Consider the following 24,182-nt stretch of genomic DNA (forward strand, 5'->3'; position numbering starts at 1 on the left):
TATTTTTTCAAATAGGTTTCCAATTTCTTGCTTTTTCTCTTCTCCTTCTGGCACCCCTATAATGCGAATGTTGGACCTCTTGAAGTTGTCCCAGAGGTTGTTTATACTATCCTCATTTTTGTGGATTCTTTTTTTATTTCTTGTTCTCATTGGTTGTTTTTTGCTTCCTTATGTTTAAATCATTTTGATTTGATTCTCAGCTTTATCCACTCTATTGTTGTTTCCCTGTAAATTGTTCTTTTTTTGGTTAGTGTATCCTTTGTTTCAGGCTGGATCTTTTTATGCTATTGAGGTTCTCAATAAGTTCCTTGAACATCTGTATAACCAGTGTTTTGAACTCTGCATCTGATAAATTGCTTATCTCCATTTCACTTAGCTCTTTTTTTAAAGTTTTGATCTGTTCTTTTATTTGGGCCATGTTTCTTAGTCTCCTCATTTTGGCAGCCTCTTGTGTTTGTTTCTATGTATTAGGTAGACCTGCTTTGACTCCATGTGTTAGTAGTGTGGCCTAATGTAGTAGGTGTCCTGTAGGGTCTAGTGGCATAGCGTCCCTTATAACCCAAGCTGGGTACAAGAGGTGCACTCTTTGTGTGGGCTGAGTACACCCTCCTCTTGTAGTTGAGCCTTGGTTGCTGTTGGCCGAGCAATGGGAAGGATTTATCCAGGCCAGTTAGCTGCAATGATTGGCTGTGACCACATGCCACAAATTTCCACCCTCTGTGGAGGATCACTTGTTCAGGGGCAGGGTGGTGGTACACTGATATGGTCTCTCACTGTCCATTGGGTGCAGTGGTCCTGGGGTTTCCTGAGTGGTGCTGGCCAAGGTCAGCTTCCACCTGTGTTTTGCCTGGGGCAACCCTTCCTGAGCTATACTGCTATCTGAGATGGCTGCTACTTGTGTTGGACTTGGAGAGTCCCAGATAAAACCAAGCTGTGAATCTTTTCTGGCTGCTGCTAGCACTGGGCCCAGGGCTCGAGGTCAGCTGTTGCTCATTTGAGAGGATTTAGGAAGTTGTGAAGCATAAGTTAAGACCAGTCATTCATATGGAAAAGCAGCTTGGGTGGGTCTATAAATTGAGTGGGTTGGAGTCTCTGGGGACCTCAAGGTGGGTCGAACACTGTTGTTAGCCAGATTGGTAGAGTCTCAGATATGGCACCAACTTGTCAGCTCTGTGCTCTGTTGTGGGGAGGTTTTAGAAAAGGGATAATGGTCCCTAATCACTTTGTTGCCAGACATCTCAGTCTCCCCCACCATGCCACTGGTACCTTCCAAGCTGCCACCCAGCACTAGAGCCCAGAGGGAGCGAGTTTGAGTGAGTTCATGTCTGGGTTTGATAGGGGACTCAAGACTTGGAAAATTTTAGCTTAAGGTAAAAAGTTATAAGTCTAGCAAGTAATGTGTATGTTAAGCTTTAGTTTCAGAATCTTATAGATAAGGCCCATCCTGGCTCCTGGGAAAAGCAGCCGACCTCCTGGGGTACTGGCTAGAGATAACCACATGGGGACCTGTTGGAGGCATCGGGACCTTTTGTGTGACCACCACCCCTTCCCCCACCTTGGGAACGGCTAACTGCTGAGAACAGGAATGCTGCAGCTTTGATCACCTAATCCTCCCTGAATTTCAAAGCCCTCACTGCACCTTGTTTGTCCTCCCCCACCCCCTTATAAAAGATCTGGCCAGGAAAGAGAAGGGAAGATGGTTTGTTAGGGTATGAACCCACCATCTTCTCCAGTCACCGCTATCTGAATAAAGTGCCCATAAAAGATTCAGTACTTGTCATTGCTTATTGAATTTGGTAGTGACAGGCAGCCTGAATGCCGGTGTCTTTCCGGTTACCGGTTCTTTAAAAGGAACTGTTTGGGGCTCCAGAAGTTTCTACCACTGACTCAATCCATGCTGATTTTTGCAGCCAGAAGTTGTGAGGACTTATCATTCTGACACTGGAACCCTGGCTGGGGTCCCTGATGTGAGGCTGGGACTCCTCAATCCCGAGATACCCCTCCCAAATTTTTATCCACCACATGTGTATGTGGGACTAGCCCATTCCACATCTGTGCCCCTCCTTCCAGTGTGGATGGATGTAGTTTCTTTAATTCTGTAGTCGTCAGACTACCATTCAACTTAATTTCTGATGGTTCTGAGTGATGGTTGTTCTGTATTTTAGTAGTTTTGGGTGTGGCTGAGTGAAGAGGCGAGTCATTTCTGTCTATGCCACGAGACCGGAAGTCCTGGGCTGCCTATCTTTTGCAGAGGACTTTGTCCAGCTGGTGGATCCTCTCTGTTAATTTGAAGGTCCTCAGCATTCTCCCTGACCACTGCTGTGTTAGTAGGAGAACTGGAGAGGTTGGTCTTCACATTGCTCCAGATCTCTGTCCATAGCCTTAGCAATAAATGGCAGACCTGGGAATCTGGGTTAACTTCTGGGGCCCACAGAGATGCACTAAGGGTGTTGTGTGTGTGTTCGCTGTTTTCTTGTAAAAGAACAAAGTATTTTCCTTGTCTTGGGGCTTGAATTTTGCTCTGGACTCAGGAACAGCAAACTGCAAAAAGGCTCACAAAAACCTTATCTTAAGTGTGAAGTCCTTCCTACCTCCTAACAATGAAGTAAAACATTTTTTCCTCAAGGTTCTGTTAGGCCTGGAGCCTTGCTGCTAGAGGTCCCAGGGGGAGGAGGGAGCCACAGGCTGCTGGGGATTCTTGCTCTAGTTCATAGTGAACTATTAGTTCATTGTTGGTCTATGTAGGGCAAGGTTCGGTTTGGCTTTGAAGTCTTCCATGAGGGTCACTATAGCTTGTTGTAAGCCCCTGGGGATGTATTTTTCCTCATGCCATCCTTAGAATTTGGCTATCCTGTTTGCTATTGATAAGGTTTTGGGAAAATGGTGTAATTTAACAAGGTTATTGGTTTTACTTTCCTGGTGTTTCTTTAATTAGGCTGCTGACACAAAGCAAGGCAGGGTTTTGACATTCAAAATGAGGGTCAGAACTGTAGTTAGGTCCAAACTCTGAGTGTACTAAAGACCTAGGTAACTTTCCTGTACCCAATTAGCATTTAAATTAGAATTTATCAACTTGGCTCTGTGTGCAGAATTTTCCTGTCCTTTAACTTTTCCAAACAGGAGCCACTGGCATGGAGGGTTTTCAGTATATTAACAAGAAAGTATAGTTAGTAATAAAAATACATTCCCCTTCTTATCTTGTGTTAGTTCTTAATCCCTGCATATTTTTTTCTGAGCCAAGGGGTTCTTCATCTCTTCTGAATTCCAGGAAAGTCACTTAATCTCTGCCCTAGGCTATGTTTATAGTACAGCTAATGCCCTTTGATTCATTATGCAGAGGACAGAAATATTGTCTTCTGAGGCTGGCTACATCTACCCAGGTGTATCCCTTTTGGGTTAATTAGGGTCATTGAGTTACTGCCTTCTAGAGGCGGTTTCCATTTGGGAAATGTAACCAGTAAAGATGTTGGGAATGGTGTATGAAAACCAGCTGCTCTCAGGCTGTGCTTCTGTGGAACAGTGGTGCTGTAACAGGGTGCAGCCAAGAGGGGGGCGCCCCAAATAGGGATTTGAAATGGGGTCCAGAACTCAAGGTGTTCAGGAAATATTAGGATGTCCTCACTGCCCCCCAGGTGTGGGTTGGGGGAAGGGACAAATGGAGCAGGGCCATTGAGAGCTGTTTCACATAGCAACAGCCTTGCAGCTGACCTCTGGTGTGGTCATTTAACATATCTATAGCCTTTGACTGGTTACACAGATGTGTTAAATAGCTGTGGCCAAGCTCTGAGCCAGGGGAATGGGAGTAACTTCCTCACTAAGATGTAACAGAGGGGCAGGTCCCCGAGTTACAGTGTCTGCATGGGAGCTTGGAGATGATTGGCTCCGTGACACGGGGCCACGCCTGCCCAGACTCAGGATGGCAGCCCAGTAAAGCTGGAAGGATATGAATGCTGGCATGTGTAGCCGATTGTAGGAGGAGTCAGAAATGGGGCTGCAGAGGAAGATTGGCGCAGGGATTTCAACCCGGACTTGGCAGCCATTGGAGGGAGAACCATGTGGCTGTGGCAGTGCAGAGAGGATCACAGCTATTGAGAGGGAGGGAGAACCATGCATCTTTAGCAGAGTGAGGACTCCCGCAGACCTTCGAGAGAGAATCACCATGCGGCTTTAGCAGAGAATCGCCACTTGGCTTTGGCAGAGTGGTGCCCCCTGCCCTGCCCCCCTCTGCAGCTTTGTGGGGAGAAGCACGCAGTTTTGGCTGTGTGGGGACTCCCGTGGCCCTGGGAGAGAGGACCACGTGCCTGTGCCAGAGTAGGGACCCCTGCAGCTTTAGAAGGGGTTTTAGCAGAGATCCCAGTGGCACAGCTGAGGGTGCCAGCAACCCAGGGAGGTTTCCCAGTCAAGACGGATTAATGACTGGGAATAACCAGAGGACTGCCTGAGCCATGGACTTCTATTTCCTTTCCTGAGATACGGTACTCTGGACTGGGCAAGGGGGGAAGGAAGGACTGTGTCTGTTTGTGGGTTTTTTAAGAGACTTTAGGATTTTTGATGAAGACATTAGGTCACTACTTTAAGTTTGTATAGCATTAAATAAACATTCCCTTTCCTTTTCACGAATGTCTGGCATTGAGAGACATCTTTCCTCTGGCGGCAGACATAATGGACCTGGGGGCTTCTTTCAGTAAGTGTATCATCCCAAGGCCCCGCTTGCTGTTCTGTAACAGTGCTGCTCCTCTGACAAAGGGCAACCGCCAAAATATCTATGCAAGTGTGTAGAATTGTATCTGCTTTAAGTTCTCCCCTAAATAGTTCTTAAATCATTGACATTTTCTATTCCGGGAACACTTGAACACCTAGAAAATGACTGATCAAGGAACAGATGAATGTTACCGGGGAGACTGCTGATCTGGCTTACGTTATTTTTCCTGTGGGCCCAGGGACTTACAGATATAATGTTGCTAAATTGCAAACACCTGCTGTAATATAATGTGATTTTTTGGTTAATATAAATTTTGTAAGCTGTGTGAATGAATAAATTCATTTCATGGTGTCAAACAGAGCTGGAAGCTTTTCTTCAGCTGACCTGAACCAGGGAGCTTGGGCAGACCAGGCCAGGCTCCTCTGCTCAGGGGCAGGGTTGGCTGGATCCGGCAGGGCCAGAGGAGCTCTCCTCCTGTGGTTCTCTCTGTTAGTTACACTCGAATGTGTGGGCTGTTCTGGTTTATGTGCCCCTTGTGTGAGGTCCAGAAAACCATACCATGGTACAGGTTTCCTGAGGACTGTTTTTGTAAACCTTACGGTTTCTTGCATAGTTGAAATATGGGGGGGAGGGGCTGAGAGAGGTAGAGCTAGTTCCCCAAAAATAGAAAGAAAAGGGGACAAAGATAGAAGCAATGGCAGAAACCGAGGAGCCTTCATCATGTTTTCCTTAGTCCTTCACATGTTTTGCAAAGAGCACCAGGGCTTCTAGTGCTTCCCTACCTCAGCGTTTTCAGAAGTAGGAGAAATGATTGGCTTCAACTAAATCCACTTGTAGAAAGCTGTAAATAATCTATACATATAGATCTATGTAAATATATATTAATATTTAAAGTATATGTAACAAATATTTGTTATATAAAACATAAATAAATAAGAATAAGTTATATATGACTGTATATTTTAAACAGATATATAAAATACAAATATATATCATATTAAAAGAAATACATATATTACATAAAATAGATTATAAATATATTTATTATATGAAGTACATACAATATAAACATGTATTATACTATAAAATATATAAATGTGTTATATAAATAGAACAGAATTTATGAAAACTGTCAGAATTTCATAATTTGGTAATCTTAGACTTAGTCTCTTCCTCCCTCTCTCTCTTTTTTTTTCTTTTACTAGTTTACCATTTTATTATCTAGGATACTAAAGAACACAGACCAACAGCTAGATGAAGCGATATGTAGAGCGAGGCCCCAGACAAAAGAGCTTCTGTCCCTGTGGTGTTTGGTATCTGGCACTGTGGCATATAGAAGCACTCTGGTTTCCCTACATGGAAGCTCCTTGAACCCTTTTCTTTTGGGTTTCTTAGAGGCCTCATTACACAGTCATGATTGGCTAACTCATTGGCCATTGGTGATTATTCAACCTCCTTTACTCCTCCCCATCCTGGAAATCAGGGGGTAGAACTGAAAGTTTCAACTCTCTAGTCAAGACTGTTCCCCTGGCAACCAGCCCTTTCATCTTATTAACATAAACCCAGGTGTTGTAGAAAGGGGCTTATTATGACTAACAAGAAACTCATTTTACCTTTATGGTTCTGATTTCAAGAACTGAGGACAAGAGACCAAATATTATAACAAAAGATGATCCCATTGTTTTTACTGCTCAGGAAATTTCAAGGATTTTAGGAGCTGTGAGCCAGGAACCATAAATGCAGACAAAATACACAAGATCTGTCCAGAAGTTATCCAGCCATGTAATATGAAAAATAGAGACATTTATTGAAGAAAATACAAGATACAAAAAACCTTGTACATAGGACAATGATGCCTCAGTTCCCTTCAAAGTAGGAATCTTGGGACCTTACACAGTTCTCCCAGTTGCCATCAGCTGTCCTGTCATATTTTCCTGAATCTCACTGATGGTCTGAAATCCTTTTCATTTCAAAGGGAACTTTAATTTTGGGAAAACCCAGAAGTTATAGGGTGACAAATCTGGCTCTAAGGAGGCTGAATCACCTGGGTGATTGGATGTTTTGCCAACAACCTCTGCATGAGATGTGATTCATGAACAGGTGCGCTGTTGTGATGAAGCTGCCAATCACCAGTTACCCATAGCTGTGGCCTTCTGAATCACCTGAGTAGTTTCCATGGAGGAAAGTTCAAGCTTAACACAAAATTGGATGCAGATTCATTGCTCTACTCACTCAATCATTTTGAATGTGACAGCAACACAGTACACTTGCTCACTCAATGGTGTCTACCACCCCCACTGACTAGTGCAGTGAAGTCATCATTGTTTACACATGTGCATCTCAGTCCACTCTCCTTGGCTGCCAGGTTACATCAATGTTACACAAACCATTCTCATTATATTAACCATGGCTGGACTTTTTCCAGACAGATCTCATATATAAGAATTATGTTTTAGTCATTTGAATACCTACCATCCTAAAGTTATAACACTCATGTGAATTTGTAGCAGCTTGACTCAAGAACATATAAGCAATGATCCTACACAACTCTAACCCCACCCAGTTAGTTACTGATGCCACAAAATTACACCTTTATGCTTTGTGTCCCAAAACATAGACTAACAATTATTTCTTCAATACATTAGTCTCTTAAATCAAGAAGAACACAACACATAGAGATAAAAATCAAGGTTACAACAGTACTAACTTTTATAATTGCCCATAAATTTACTTTGAGTAGAGATCTTTATTTCTTCCTAAGGCTTTGAGTTGCTTGCTGTCCAGAGTCCTTTCATTCCATTGTGAAGCATGCCCATGCCAGGCAAGTCTATGGTAAAGAACTCTCTCAGCTTGATTTATCTGGGAATGTCTTAATGGCTCCCTTATTTTTGAATAGTTTTGCCAGATATAGGATTCTTGTTTGACAGTTTTTTTTCTTCATCATTTTGAATATGCCACTCCACTATCCTCTGGTCTCCAAGGTTTATGATAACAAATCTGCTCATGATCTTGTTGGCAAAAATACGATGAAAGCTACCTCCTCTCAGCTTTATAGATGTTAATAACGTACCTTATTTTATGCAACAGAACACTTTCTTTTTTAAGTATTTTTATTGATTATGCTATTACAGTTTTCCCAATTTTTTCCCCTTTATCTCCTCTCCACCCTGCCCCTCAACTTCCAGCACTTCCCCCACTTTCAGTTCACATCCATGGGTTGTACATATAACTTCTTTGAGTTCTCTGTTTCCTATACCATTTTTGTCTCTCCCCGTCTATTTTGTGCCTACTAATTATGCTTCTTCCCTGTACCTTTCCCTCCCATTCCTCCCTTCCCCCTCCCCACTGAACTCCCTCTGTGTGATGTCCATTTGCCTGATTCTGTTCCTGTTCTGGCTGTTTGCTTAGTTTTTGTATTATTTATTTTTCTTTTCTTTTAGTTTCATTTGTTGATAGTTGTGAGTTTGTTGTCATTTTATTGTTCATATTTTTGATAACCTTTTTCTTAGATAAGTCCCTTTAACATTTCATATAATAATGGCTGGGCGATGATGAACTCCTTTAGCTTTACCTTGTCTGGGAAGCACTTTATCTGCCCTTCCATTCTAAATGATAGCTTTGCTGGATAGAGCAATCTTGGATTTAGGTCCTTGCCTTTCATGACTTGGAATACTTCTTTCCAGCCCCTTCTTGCCTGTAAGGTCTCTTTTGAGAAATCAGCTGACAGTCTGATGGGAACTCCTTTGTAGGTAACTGTCTCCTTTTCTCTTGCTTCTTTTAAGGTTATCTCCTTATCTTTAATCTTGGGTAACTTAATGATGATGTGCCTTGGTGTGTTTCTCTTTGGGTCCAACTTCTTTGGCATTGTGATATCAGTTAAGTTTTAGCATCATTTTGAGACCAAAGTTGAAGGAAAAGGAATTGAATATTTTAAGTGTAGCCACTACAAGGTTTTTAAAGAGACAAGAATTATTACAGATTTTCAAATTATAAATGAAAAGGCCACCACAGGATCCTACAGATTTTAATATTTTAAAATAATTTTTTATTTATTGGTTTTAGAGAGGGGGAGAGGTGGAGAGAGAAAGAGAGAGAGAGAAAATTGAGCTAATTGGCCAGGGTCAGATTTTAATTTCTAATAAAGTACAGTCAATCTTTAATATTTCACATAAATAAAAAGCTCTGTATCGTTTCTTTTTTATTTTTATTTATTTTTTGAGTAAAAGGGTCTTGACACCAAAACAAAGAAAACCACTGTGGTTTATCCCCAGCTGCAATGGTTTGTATCTTGCTCAGATCTCAAGGTACCATAGTGATAGAATTACAATAAACTCCTATATGAGGTCCGGCTGGGCTGAGGTTTTATCCTTATGGCCCAAGAAGGTGATCTGTGGTTCCCTGTTGAACTTGGGACAGTTAGCTTGTTTTCTTTTTCTTTGTTTTTGATTATTTTTTCTTTTGTCTTTACTCTTTTTCCCCTCATTTTTCCTTTTTCTTCTTTTTAAATGTTCTTTTTCTCAATTTTTCTTTTTTTCTTTTCTTTGTTCTTTTTCTCATATTTTGTTTAAAAATTTTAATATTGTCAACATTGTTTTTTTTTATTTTAATCATTGTTCTAGTACAGTTTTCTCCCCCCTACTCCCATTCCAGTCCACCCACCCAACCCTTCCCCCCTTCCCCCCATTACCCCCCACCCCTAGTTTTTGTCCATGTGTCCTCCAAATTTGTTCCTGTAATCCCTACCCATTCCCCCCTGAAATTTCCTCTTCTCTCCCCTCTGACCGCTGTCAGACTAAGATAGTATGGGTATCATTATTATAGTTAGCTTTGTTTATTAGCATAGTTAGTATGCATAGTTAGCACTGTTACTATTAGTATCAGCATAGTATAGTTGGTATATTTATTAGTATTGGTAAGCATAGCTAGCATTGTCAGTATTAGTTAGCACAGTTAGTATAGTTAGTGTTATTTTCTAACATACTTAGTGTTAACAGTTAATATTGTCCATTATGTAGTTAGCAGGTCACCATGTCTCACGGCTTTGCAGCCGTCTCTACTGCTGAGGACCCCCAGTTTGGCTGCCATAAGCTCCTGAACACTACTGGCCTGGGAACATTTGCCAAGGTGAGGTTGGCCTGGCACAGTCTGGCTGGGACAGGGGTGGCTGTCAAAGCTGTTACTCAGCAGTGCTCCTTCAGGCTTTTCTGAGAAGTCCACCACATGAAGCCTCCAATCACCTGGATATTGTGAAGTTATCCAAGGTGATTGACACCAAGGACACATTATTCCTTGTTACGGAGCATGTAAGCAAAGGAGACATGTACTATTACTTGCAGGGCCATGGCTGCATGACTGAGAATGGGGCCCAAGCTGTGTTTCAGCAGCTGGTAGCCACTGTGCTTACTGCCACCAGAGGGGCATCATCCACTGGGACCCAAAGCCAGAGAACATGCTTTCTGATGCTGAGCTGAAAGTCAAACTTGCAGACTCAGGCCTTGGTACTGAAGTTTTTGGTCATAAGCTGAGCATGTTCGGTGGCAGCCTCCCTTACTCTGCCCCAGGGCTCTTCCTGCACCAAACCTGTGACAGCCACAGGGCCACTGTATGAAGCTTGGGGGTGTTGTGTGCAAGATGGTCACCGGAAGCCTGCCTTCCATGGGAGAGGACTTCTGGGAGCTGCGACAGAGGATACTGAGCAGGCACTGCCATGTCCCCCTTTTCTTTTTGAGTGTGAAAAACTCTTCAAGAAATTAATAACTCTCAACTCTCAACCCCAGGGACAGAAGAACTAAACTTGGGACAGAAGGAGGAACTCAGACCTTACAGCGAGCCACCCAATGACAACATGGACCCCTGGGTGACCAAGGTAATGATGAACCTGGGGTTTGAGTGGGACCAGATCCAGGATATGGATAATATGCAGGAGGTATGACAGAGTGATGGCCACATGCCTGATTCTGAGCGCCAGGAACCTAAGGGGGAAGGCTGTACCACCACAGTAAGGCCCTTCCCTTGCCTGGGCTTCAACAGCTGCAGTCCTTCTCTACCTCACAAGCCATCATGCCAGGAGGCAAAGAGCCTGCCAGTCTCCAACCAGCCTGGAGTTAAGGACTGCCACCCCTGCTCAGCCCCCCAGCATGGTCCTTGGGATTTCCCCTCCTTTCACAGCAGCAGCAGCAGCAGCAGCAGCAGAACTGCAGAGGGTACCAACAAGGAAAACTCCCTACATGCTGGGCACCCTGGCTACAATCAGGGCTGGCAGGGGTTGGCTAGGAGGTTCTTGAACTTTATTGTTAAGACATCACTGCTGTAGGCTGTCCACCAAGAAGCAGCATGGTAACTGGACCCAAGTAAAGTCCAATATAAATTGTGGATGACCAAGACAGGGTCACAGTTAAAAACTGTGGGTCAGGCCACACTCCCTGCATTTAAAATGCTGAACTAGAAGATGCTGAGCTCCAGGGAGGCTGGCCACGTGGTTCGGAAGATTGACCAGAGGCTGGACACCAACAGCCGTGAGGGGGAAGCAATGCAAGGTGTACAGCATTGTGTGAAGGACCCCTGTGCAACAGGACTGGTCCAGCAGTTGACGGAGGTGTAGACTGCCCCAGCGTTCTCCACACGGGATTCAAACAAGGAGGGTGCCTGTTGTCTCCATGGCTTTTAGAAAGCATCATACCCAAAACACCTGCTGAGCTTAGAGGATGGCCTGGAGCCCCCTGAGGGACAAAAGGAGAGGCCACCCTCACTGCAGGTTCACCCCTCTACCCCTACTTGGGTGGAATATCAGGGCTGAACTGTTTGTCCTGGAGCCCTTCTCCCCCCCTCTGCTCCTCTTCCCTGTTTGTGGGAGAGGGGGTGGTTCCGATTAAAGTACTGGATTCTCCTCTTCCACAGGAGGCCTACACGCTGCTGCAGCCATATCTCTAGTGATTCCTGAGAATTCCAGCACATTTGCAAGGACTCAATACCAATATTGATGGGCGACGGAAAATAGCCTTTGCCATCACTGCGGTGCAGGGTGTGGGGCGAAGATGTGCTCACATGGTGCTGAGGAAAGCAGACAGCAACCTCACCCAGCAGGCAGGAAGGCTCACAGAGGAAGAGGTGGAATGGGTGATCACCATTATGTGGAACCCACACTTCAGTATGAGAGTCCAGACTGGTTCTCGAATAGACAGAAGGACGTGAAGGATGGGAAACACAGCCAGGTCCTGGCCAATGGTCTGGACAACAAGCTTAGTGAAGACCTGGAGTAAGTGAAGAAAATTCAGGCCTGCAGAAGGCCGGCCACTTCTGGGGTCTTCGTGTTCGAGGCTGGCACACCAAGACCACAGGCCGCTGGGGTCGAACTGTGGGTGTGTCCAGGGAGAAAAAAATCTGTAGGCCTTGTCTGTTAATGAATAGTTTATGCAAAATAAAGAAAGTACTGGATTCTTCCAAACCTTGTAATAAACTGGATGTTCCAGAAAGGTGTATGGAACACTCTGTTTTGCATTCTCCCTCCACAGAACTGGGGCTATACATCCTTTAGTTTGAGAAGCATGTAGTGATGTAATAATTGGACTTAATCTGAACAACTAATGGAAAAATGACTGAAGAGAATTACTATGGGAACTCCTGACAGCAGTGGCTCCACAGAGAAAGACTGAGTCGCAAGCTCCCAGAGGAGGGGGCTCGCCACGCTGTGCAGAGCCACCCAGGGAAGCACCAGGCCTGTCGGGGGCAGAGGGAGTGCAGAAAACTGTGAGAGTTTTTGCTTTCTTTCCTCCCCCAGTGGCATCTCCCCAGTGGGTCCTGAGGAGACCAAGTTCCTATCAGCATGAACACGGCCCCACATTCCCCAGAAGCTGTGGTGGCACCTCTGTGGCCAGACATAGTCTCTCTTAAGAACAGAGATAACATTGTACTTCAACCCAGCTCAGCATAGGTGATAGGAAGCTTAATAATAATAGCTACCTTTTATGAGAACTTTTCTTATGCCAAGTACTTTATACATTTCTTAGAAGTGACATAATCTACAAAGTATAAAGCCTGATTTTTTTGCATAAATATTCTATTCAGGAATAGATGGAAAAAATGGTGTTGGAGTGGAGGAGGTAAATGATGTTTTTTTCCTCATGATGTCAAGATGCTTATGGTCCCTGCTTTAATTTTCTGTGTAAATAAAAACTTACAGTGCTCTATGGATTATCTCACAATCTATGCAGTTCTTTCCATGTCGTTCTGACAACTCTATTATAGGTCTTGGAGTTCCAAAAGTTGTTCTTCTAGGTTCAAATGGTGTTAATTTGCATGTGGGGTGGGGAGCGAGCTGAGAGCCACAGTCTCTGTTATGTCCTGTACCCCTGATGTTAATCCAAGCAATTGTCTTAAGTGATCCCCATAGGACCAATGGTACACATTTAATGTAGCATTGGTGTTGCTTCAAACATAATGGGAAGTTTTATTCTACCTTCAGAACTAGTGTTATGAGCCACGTGCATTTAAAAATTCATCCTCAGTACTTTATGGACATTTTGGGTGAAAAAGTGGTTGTAATAAGCACATTCTCCACATTATCTAGTGGCTTTAGCTATGAAATTTATTTAGCTATTTATTCTTGGTCATCATTCTTTAAAGAAAATAATTTTCAGATAGTTGGGATAGACAAAAGAATATATGTTATAAGCCTTTCAATTAACTGTAATAAAGAATTTCCAAAATGTTTTGTGAATCAGCATGTACTATTGTTGGAAGCAGCACATAGCTACATAAACAGGCTACTTGGAAGATTATGTGTTTGTTTAAAAAAAATCACAGCTCTACATGAATGTGGAGGCATGAGTGCATTAACCAGATGTGTTTGGTCACAGCACAGAGTGTCAGGGCCCGGAAGCCAGTATAGTGGGTGGTATGCCCCTTCTGGTTATCAGCGAACTTTGGCTTTGGGGGAGGAGACACAGAGAAAGAAGATGGGGCAGAACAGCAGTTACCTCTTAGGAGAAAGGATATCTAGGTGTAGTTATGGTGATTTGCCAACATATCTGTAAACCTGCGGAAGAAATCAATTCTGCCAACACCTGGATCTTAGACCTCTAACCTCCAGAATTGTGAGAAAATAAATTTCTGTTGGTGAATGCACCCAGTCTCTGGTACTTTGTTACAGCAGAGCTAGAAGACAGGGGCCATTGTATAGGGAGGTGTACAGGAGAGGCAAAACGGTGTGGTGCATAGCCTTTTGGAGTCTGCTATACCTGGGCTGTGTGCTAGACGCACCAGTTACAAGTGTATAACCCTGATCAAGGTACTCAACCTCTCTGCACTCAGGTTTCTTATATGTAAACACAGATAATAACACCTAAACTGCAAGATATTTAGGGTACTTATGTAACATCACTTTCATGTCACTTATTATATGCCAGATGCTGTTCTAAGCAATTTGTAAATATTAAGTGTGAACTAAATGGGAATAATGTAGGTAATGTGTCTTCTACAATGTCAAGCATGTAGTCAGTGTGTCATCATCATCATTATTAATATGTGCTCTGTAAGAAATACTGTTTTTTCCTAGAAAAACCCACAAATATTTCTCTAGGGAGTTGAGACTATTCTTTAGCAACTACTACTGTCTCTGATGGTTTAAGCACAGTATGATAATGATTGAAAAGTCTGTTGGGAACTATTTTTCTTAGTAAATGTGTAATTTTAAAAGATTTGCTGTATTTTGAACTGTGATCTTTATAATGTCTCAGGGACGATTTCAAAGTGAAGATATATTTGAAATACACATAAGATAATGGGAATTTAATTTTATTTTCAAAAACATGTCTACATATACACTTCAGCATTGCATAAAGAGAGTTTTCTATACCACAACAAATAATGTTATGTCCTATACCTCAAGAAAAATTGGGTGCAGTTCAAGAGATAGACACTAGGCAGCACTCTTGTAAGACAAACTCAGGCTTCCCTACTAAATACAAGTCTGAGTTTTCTGGGTATAGCCATTCTAAGTTGCTTCTCTCGTTTAGCAGTAAGATATTCAAGCTGCTAAGCAAGCGAAATGAAGAAGATATGATTTATTCAGATACTCTAAAGAGACATTACAAGGATCAGTCTTAAAACCCTATGAATATAGAACTTAATAGGGCACCATATTTTTGGAGTGGGCCCGGAAAACAAGAAGTTGTCAAGCACGTTGGTGGAAGTGAGTGGTACTCAATCCTGTTCTGAATACTTTAAGATCAGCCCTTATAGATAGATCTCTCTTTCGAGTAATTTTTCTTGTTTTCAGTTTGTGCTTCCATAGTCAGCTGATGCTGTTTGGATGGGAGAGGTGAAGAAACTGGGAGAGGGAGCACCTGGCAATGCAGTTTGGGACTCTTCATTTTCACCTCCACACACTGTATCAGCACCCTCGAGTTTCAGAATAGCTGACTGCTGTCTACTGAAGAGTCCCCCTCGGTTCAGACCTGGTCCTTGAAGCTGTGTGTCTCAGGGATCTTGAGGCTGCATGCTGACGAGAGGCCTTCCTTTCAACTTTCTTTCTGTCCCATTGCTCCTCCCCGAAGCTGCTCTTCCCTCTCTCTCCTGCCTGCCTCTCTGCTGTGCTTCACACTCTGTCTTCCGCAGTCAAAAGGAATAGTCTTTTGTTTGTTTGATTTTTATTGATGGCCATGGAAAAATTGTTACATATTCTAAAGAGGTGAGGGGAAGACGGAGATCTTATTGAAGTAATCAAACTACTTCTCATTTTTTTTTAAACAATGTTGCTGTACTAGGTCTCATGTAGCAGTTTAGGTATAGGTATTTTGATATTAAGAAAGAATTTGTCTTGGTGGTTGGATGACATTTTCTATGCTATCTTCTTACCTTCTCCACAGCCTGGGTAGTCTGCTGAGGATGCTGGGTCTATTTTTTATCCTCAGTGTTTGTCTTCTATTCATCATCCATCCATCCACCTGCCCACCTCCCTCACCCTGGCTCCTTTGTCTCAGTTGGTAAGTGTGCCTCAGTGTACCTTATGCATTCACTGCTTCAGAAGGGGAGTTCTTTTTGAATCCAAGGCAGGATTCCTGACTCTTTCATTTTAACTCTACACTCTTCTTTCTGACTGAGTACTATAGTCCTTTCCTCACCAACTTAATCACCAGGAGACCCAGAACATTCACCTTTCCAGAGCCAAAATACAATATAACACAACAGGAAAATATATAGATGTGTATGAATTGTAAAGAATAATTTCAGAATTTGTGAACTTCACATTGGAACTCATTGACCAAATTTCTGCTGTTTTCTAGCTGAGGAGGATTGAAGGGGTCATGAGTACCTTGCCCTGCCATCCTGTCATCCTGTGCTAGGTTTGAGTCTGTGGGAGTTTCTATGCTTTCCAAGTAGAAGTGTGACTTGCAAGACAAGACGGATTGCAGCAAGATGGAGTTGCTTCATTGCTTCTGGTCATTGCTTCTGAAATGCACTGACCACCCTTAGCTCACCAAGCATTGATTGCAAGGTTCTGTGCAGTTTTGCTGTTCTTCAGCTACTAAGAGAAGGTGAGGCCTAGTTACATTCAGGTGACAAAAAGATGTGCCCCAGCCTTATGCCTAACCTCCACGTTTTGGTTCCAGTAAGCAACTGTACTAATTCTTTCCTCAGTCCGAGGAGGTGCTGGCATTTTGAGCTGTGGAGCTACAGTTTTGGGTTCAGACATTGATTTTTGAAGGCCCTGTGAACATGTACATATGGAGCAAGAGAAAGTTGTCTTCATTTTTACTTGGTAACAGGTAGCCAGCCAGAAAAACTTGCTGACAGAGAATAAAGTCCTGGGAAAAATACACCTTCAGAGACTATGTTCTGACAGAGAAGGGGAGCACCTTCTAGGCTTGGGATCTTGCTTAGGAAGAAGATAGGCTCAGAAGAAAACTGCACAAGAGGGTCTGGGGCATGGAGAGGGTGCCATAAACCCTGACACCAGGAGGCACTGGGGTCAAAGACAAATCCTCTCTGCTGCACAGGTGATTGGTTCTGTCTCAGACAGAGATGGCCTAGCCCGGTTCAAGCCAAGGCCTGGCCACCCAATTGCTCAGCTTGCAGCACAGGCCTCTGGATTCCCTTCCAGGCTCATATTCCCCATGAACCTCAGACTCTCTTTGGTTCCTTCCTTGAATGCCAGCAATGTTCTTGCGTACTTTCAGATGCTCTGTGAACACTACGTAGTGATTTGGATGCTGTGACAGAGTGGAGGCTGGGTGAGGCAGCCACAGGGCCTGCAGAGGGCCCTCGGGTGGGGATGCCTCTCTCACGGGAGACCCACTGAGCCTCAGCAAGGGCTTTCCACCTGGAGCCACGTCACCTGCGATTCCTTCCAAGGAGCAAAAGCTCCCATTCAATGGGTTATTTTTCTTTGCAATTCTGTCTCCCACAGCTGTGGGAGTCATTTGGTCCTGGGGCTCTTGACTGGGCAGGACATCTCCCGGAAGGTAAAGGAGAGTTTAATTAGAAAACGATCCTCTTGCCTATGGTGGCGATTATCATACTTTATCAAGGGGCACAGCCTTCACCCCAGGCTGCTCCCCATTTTCAGTGCTTGGCCAGAGAAGCCAGTAATCTAATTCCCATTGCTGATAGTGGCTTCCTTACCGCTCTCTCACGGTTTGAAATGGAAAAGCGCCTCTCTCCCCTCCCCCACCCCTTTAGCTAAACTTAATGGTTCTGTGAAAAGCCTTTGCACAGGCTTTAAAATCACTCCACAGTGCTTCAGGTAAGGTCAGAGAGAGAGTTTTTTAGTTAGGATTTTATTAGGCCAAACTTTGAGGCTTTCATTGCATTTACCAGGAAATAGGGCCCCAGAAGCACATCATCTCCGGGTGTCTCTGAGGTCACCACTATCGAAGTGCGTGGAGCCAGGGCTTAGTATTCCTCCTTCTGAATAAATGTGGTCAGCTGAAGGCTGCACATTTTTAAGGGACACAGCTTGTTGTCTAAAGATAAGGATGGGCTGAGCACGGTAGAGCATAGGGACTGTGGGTCTGGGAACAGGCAGGCACAGTCCTGCCTCAATCTTGCTTTTGAGACTTCAGGCCATGTGCAATGGCTTTGACGTGGGTTTTTTTTTTTTTTTTTTTTTTTTTAATGGACACTGATTAAAGTCTGATTAAAGAAACTGCCTAGTTGTCTGTTGGCTCAAGCTAAAGTCCGCAAACAGCAACTTAACACCCAGAGATGCACTTGGCCTGCATCAGAGATGGGAGAGGAGCCCACAAAGGCCAGCAGGGTTCCCTGTGGGCTGTCCCCAAGGGCCCAGGGGCCATAAGAAAGCTTTCTCTTTCCCTTTGTGCCTCCAAGTGGCACAATCTCGGCCCTGTAATGGGTCTCCACATATCCCACACCCCATGCGCAGTCCTGTGTTACCTTAACATACAGTCCTTTCAAAAAGTAAGAAGCTGAGGACCTGTGTGTGGGGTGTAATTTATTCGCAGTTTCTTGATGTTCTGGACATCCAGATTTCAGGACAAAGTATTCAATTAAAACCTCAGAATTTCTATCATCCTGTGTGATATATAGTTAGGGTTGTTTTTTTTTTCAAGGAAAGGTTTGGCAGTTTTCAAGGTAGCGCATTTTAGAAGGAGAGCCTGCTGGACTAAGATTTTCTAAATATATCTGCTTATCTTTTTCCCTACTGTAGAATTTTTCTTTTGGGTAAAGGAATTGCTCACTCCAGATCTTCTTCTTAAAAATTCTCAAACCTCTGAGATGTATAAGGTTAACCAAACAGTTCATTATGTTTTTTCTGTAAAAGAAAAAACACATTTTTCATTTTCACCAATAACTTTATTAATTTGGATATTTTGAGTATCTTGACTATCTCCCACTATTGGCTTCTAGTGGGTAGAGGCCAGAAATGTGGCTAAACATTTTCCAATGCATAAGACAGTCCCACAGCAAAGGATTATTTGGCTAAAATGTCAGTAGTACCAAGAAACTTCACAAACCACTTTTGACACATTTGATCAGTCTTAGCATCTTAACTATACATTGCACAAATCTTTTTTTTTGCATTTCAGTTGTATTTTTACCTTTCTTAAAATAAGAAAGCATAATATGCCAAAACATTGTGTATTTTCTTTCATCTTCATTGTTGAAATGGCTGCACGAAAACTCACCAATTTTGATAAGTTTTTTAAAAAATGCATGCTGGCCCTGGCTGGTGTAGCTCAGTGGATTGAGCATGGGCTGCGAACCAGGCATCGCAGGTTCGATTCCCAGTCAGGGCACATGCCTAGGTTGCAGACCATGGCCCCCAGCAACCGCACATTGATGTCTCCCTCTCTCTCTCTCTCTCTCTCTCTCTCCCCCTCTCTTTCTCTCTCCCTTCCCTCTCTAAAAATAAATAAATAAAATCTTAAAAAATAAAAAAATAAAAAATGCATGCTGATATGACAGCTGTCACAATACAATCTAACAAACTGTTTCAAAGGAAGTTAAAGACAACTAAGTGCTATGAAAGCCATTGTACAGAAAAATGTAATGGGCTTTTTGGCCAACCCAATAAAAGACATGCAGCTATTCTTTAACACTGTAGCCTGGATTAGTTGGGCTAATAACTTTCTAATGGTAGCTAGCTGAGGGCTTGCAGGCAGAGTGGAAAGTTGTAGGTTAGTTGGTGCATATGTGTATGTGTGTGTGTTGAGGGAGTAGGAGAAGATGAGGAGGGTCCTGAGCACCTGGTTAGGGCAATGCATGGCTCAAAGACAATATCATCTTCTTTATTGAGGTTTTCACAGAGCTCTTTTTCTGTAGCATCCCCATCTGCCAGGGTCATAAGCCATTGTGGTCTTTCTGGATTTAGTGCTAGCCTGATTACTGAGTGGAGTAGCTAAGTAATTAGAGAGAGCCCAGTTGGAAGCACTTTACTGCACCTACTCTCTCTTCCTACTTTCAAATGGCCTTGGAGCTTACTAACTGCATTATATTCTTCTTCTTTTTTTTTTAAAATCATCACCCAAGGATATATTTATTGATGAGAGAGAAAGAGATTGAGGGAGAGAGAGACTGAGAGAGAGAGAAAAATCAATTGGTTGCTGACTAGGGGCTGAACCTGCAACCTAAGTTTGTGCCCTAAGTTCGACTGAAAATCGAACCCACAGACTTTTGGTGTACAGGATGATGCTCCAACCAACTGAGCCACCTGGCCAGGGCTGTAATTGTCTTCTTATGGCTTTTCATCTTTCTTGCTTGTAAATGTATTAGTTATTTTGTTTGGAGCTTTTGAGGGGGAAGAAAAAACAACTCACATCTATGAAAGACTAAGTTTTTTTCTCAGTCTTTTCCTTGGAGTGGTACCTTACTGCAGGAATCCAGGCTGTGCACAGGCTATGCACAGGCTGTTACTAGCTGGTACCTGCCAGCATCCTGCATGGCCCCATCAGCTGTTAAAATGTTGGTGAACTTTTTATACCTGTTGGAGTTGGCTGCTTCCCTGAAGCTCCTGACAACCCTTCCAGGTCCTCCCCTGGAAGCTGCCTCTCCCCACATCCAATAGTGAAAGGGTTAACACCTAGTCCCTTGGGAGGCCTCCCAGACTGCCCTAGCTGCATGGCCATGGAAGCTTCTGGGGAATGGTGTTTTGTGAACCCCCACCCTTTCCTCACTAAGCACTATTTTTTACACTCCAGTCATCATAATCCGGGGGTCTGCAAATCTGGCCTGTGGGGCAAATCTAGCCACCTCCCTATTTTTGTAAAAGGGTTTTATTAGGCAGAGCCACACCCATCATTTACACAGTGTTGTGGTTGCCTTCAGGAGGCAAAGGCCGGATGGAGTCATTGTAGCTGAGGCTCCATTGCCCACAAAGCCTGAAATATTTTTCATTTGGCCCTTTGCAGAAAAGGTTAACTGATCTCTATTTATCCATTCCCCAATCTAGCAGCAGGTCTGAAACATTTGCTTGCTTAACATTCTGTAGATTTGGCTCCACCACCTGGTCAAGGGGCCTCTTGTTTTCCTGAGTTTGTTTCCTTCCATTAGTCAATGAAAAAGGTAATGAAGAATGGGGAACTGGCAATTGTTTTTTGCTTTTGAAAAAGATGTAAAAAAACCCTGTGAGTGTGTCTGACATTTCAAAAAAAATGTTGGTGGTTCTCTATTTGCATGAAGTTTTATGTGGTTCAGAAAGCCCATCTGTAATCCATTTGAGTTAAAGTCCCATTTGTCACTGCTGTCAGGATGACAAATGTATTTGAAACCTTTTTGCTTTAAGGAACATAGAAGGCATCGCCACACTTGACACTGAGCTGAAGACTTTGCAACTCTGAGGGAAATGTGAGTTCTGAGAAAGACTTGTGCAAAATAAGAGCTGGACAAAATAATTATCCTCGTAAGAGGGCTTTGCTTTTTGCTTCGACAGAGTCCATTTTCAAAACCCTATAGGTTCCTAAGAGAACAAGAAGCCTTGGGAAGGTTAGGGTCAGGGTCACCATTACAAGCAACCTTGACTGCACTTATCTGCCTGATGGAGGGATCGGAAGCATGAATAGTCACAATGGCAGAAAACCCAGGCTGCAGCTCCAGTTGGCTCTGGGAGGTGTTTTGTAGTCACCTTTAGAATAAAGATTTTATTTAGGTAAAAATGGTAAATCACTATAAAAAACTCATCAATACAGAAAAGCACAATGAAGAAACTAAAAAAAGAAATTTCTAAATCCCCGTTTTCACTTTTGAGAAAATGTGTAAGATGTTCCTGTGCCCCTTAAATTGGAGCCTTTTGAAGATCTGTGTTGGAAGGAGCAGGAAACTTGGCTGCTTTACTCAAGGTCTCTGGGGCCCCAGGCGCTCCTTGGCTGCCTGCTTCCATTCCGAGGAATGACTGAGTGGCTGCCAGAGAAGTGACCTCACTGGACAAGCCACAGCCTTTTACGCTCTTGCTTTCTCTGGAGCAAAAGAATGGTTGCCTTGTGGCAAAGGTAGCTTTTCAGCCTTTCTTCTTGATCAATTTCAAAAAGATCCCATTAGGTCCATCCATGGGTTTAGTTAGATCAGAAGACAATTAAAAAATGGCCATGTGACTTATGAGACCCAATTTGGGGCAACAGTTTGGCTGGGGAAATGAGACCATTTTGTGGCTGCATTTCCCATGGGGTTATAGTGGTGGCCAGCTTGGGCTGTCCAGGCTCAAATGCCAAATGGACAAGACTTCAGGTGAACCTACTCTCAGGTTACAAGTGTTCTGACTGTGCCTGAAGACTGTGAAGGCTCTTCTCAGGCAATTTTCATATTATTACATTATTACTTCTCTGATGTTTTATGTCATTTTCTTTTCCCACTTGCTGCCATCTACCCACTCTTTATCACTTAGATTTTCTAAACATGTTGGTAGGAAGAGTCAGGAAGACAGAAAGTCAAGAAGGGTGCAGGGATTGGGGTATTGGAAATGTAGTAGAGTGGCTGTGACCATACAGATCTTCAAGTGAAAAAGAAAAAAGGGAAGAAAAGAAAAAAAGAAAGGAAAGATCATTTTTAGAGACAAAGAAATACTAGAAGTTCATATAAGAGGCTTATGTCGCCTCCTAAGAGAGTTTTCCAGGCACTGTCTTGTGATTGTTGAGGGCCTCAGAATCTTCAGGGAAATCTGAAGAGATTGGCAGATTTATAGGTCATTTCCTTTCTCTGAATATGGAGTTTTTATGTGAAGAAGAGCCGGCTTTTTAATTTTTATTTTAAAGAGTGAGGTTACTAAAAGAATGAGGAAATAGGTGTGTGTGTGTGTGTGTGTGTGTGTGTGTTCTTTTCCTGTTCCCACCTAGGAATCCACTCTGCTTTCTTCCCATCCTCCTCCACCTTCTCTTTCTTTCTTTTTTGATACATGGCAGAGAGCAGACTGGCTGAGATCTCTTATCTGTAGGCCAACTAAGACTTTTTATTGAGTGCATATAAAGCACATGCTCCTTATTTAGAAGAGATGTGTGAAAACAAATTGGCACTCTTCTTTTGATGAGAGGCCAGGAATAAGCATTGGGCACACAACCAGACACTGTGGAAAAAATTTTTTTAGGCATCTGAGTGCAAGAAGAACCTGAAGATTAGGTCAACAGGTTTGAGTTGAGTTTAGTTTTATGCGTTTAGTACTTCTCAGTTATTTTTGCTTATTAGCTTGTTTTCTCTGGGGGCTCCACTGCCTGGTTCAGGGAACTAGGGAAGAGGCTGGACAGGTCTGAGTCCAGCTCAGTCCTGGAGAAGGGCAGGGCATGGGAAGGATGAGCCCCAGGTTTGCAAGGCTACTCTGGGCCACTGCCATTTTTTGTCCCTGGACCAGGAAACTCCTCCAGTATTTGGACCTTTAGGAAGAAATGACCTTGGAAGGAAGCAGCCTCTTTCACTTATGATTCACCAGCTTTGGTGTTTGGCTGGGGGTGTGGGGAGGAGGTGGGTGGGTGGGGTTGAGGAGTGGATGTTTCAGTCATTACTTATTACTCATTACTTATTTTCATCACACATGGAGACAATATCAATTTTTAAAAAGATTTTATTTATTTATTTTTAGAGAGGGAAGGGAGGGAGATAGAGAGAGAGATAGAAACATCAATGTGCAGTTGCTGGGGGTCATGGTCTGCAACCCAGGCATGTACCCTGACTGGGAATCGAACCTGTGACGCTTTGGTTCACAGCCCGCACCCAATCCACTGAGCTATGCCAGCCAGGGCTAATATCAATTTTTTTTTAGAAACTATTATAAAGCATTGGTATATTTTCTCCATGATCTCTTTGAAAAGTATGCTCTTTTGTACTTCCAGTTTTAGGCTGAGTGGAACTTGCTTTTCTGGTTGAAAACATGCTACCTTGCAAAATGCGGAGCCCAGAAGAGGCTAAGGAACTGGATCAGCTAACGATTTGGTTGAAGGCAAAAGAAAGCCTGGTTCACAGTGGCTTGGACAAGTGAGAGTTATTCTCACAGAAGAGATTTAGAGGTTGATGGCAGCTGCTCTGGGTTCATGGGCTCAGTGTTGTTAGGGCTGGCATCTCTCAGAGCCTCCTCACTGTTTCTTTGTCCTTACTGCTTCTTGGCAGTAAGGTTGGTGGCCCCAACTCTGGAAATCACGTTGGCAGTCAAGGAAGACAGGAGAGGAAAGGGGCAGTACCAGTGACAACTGCCGTCTTCTTTCAGGGAATGAAGATTTTTCCAGAAAGTCCAGGAAGATTTCTACTTGTATCTGAGTTACTAGAGCTACATTGCATGGCTATTTCTAACCACAAAAGAAGCTTGGAAAGAAAGTAGGGGTCAACATCAAGGTGCAGTTTTCAAAGAAATTAAAACATGACTCTCACATAGATAAAGAATAAATATGTGTCAAACATTAATTTAATTTGTTAATGAGGCAATCAGAAGGATAAGTAAAGGTGGTTCAAATGAAAATTTGAGGAATAGTTTGCTGAAATAGGTTTGCTAGGTTAGAGACACAACTGGCTGATGAAAAATAAGTCATAACCTTCAGTGCTCTTTTCT

General features: G+C 43.2%; 1 long non-coding RNA gene across 1 annotated transcript; it reads right to left on the minus strand.

Moving 5' to 3' along the window:
- Window positions 1–574: 574 nt before the first annotated feature.
- On the minus strand, window positions 575–16,303 carry LOC118500390. The gene is made up of 3 exons (XR_004902958.1): window positions 16,293–16,303; window positions 15,823–15,825; window positions 575–730 (listed from the first exon to the last, which is right to left on the minus strand). It is a non-coding gene; the product is annotated as an uncharacterized LOC118500390 (long non-coding RNA).
- Between the last annotated feature and the right edge of the window lie 7,879 nt (window positions 16,304–24,182).

Source organism: Phyllostomus discolor, chromosome 1, assembly GCF_004126475.2.
Source record: "Phyllostomus discolor isolate MPI-MPIP mPhyDis1 chromosome 1, mPhyDis1.pri.v3, whole genome shotgun sequence".
NCBI lineage: Eukaryota > Metazoa > Chordata > Mammalia > Chiroptera > Phyllostomidae > Phyllostomus > Phyllostomus discolor.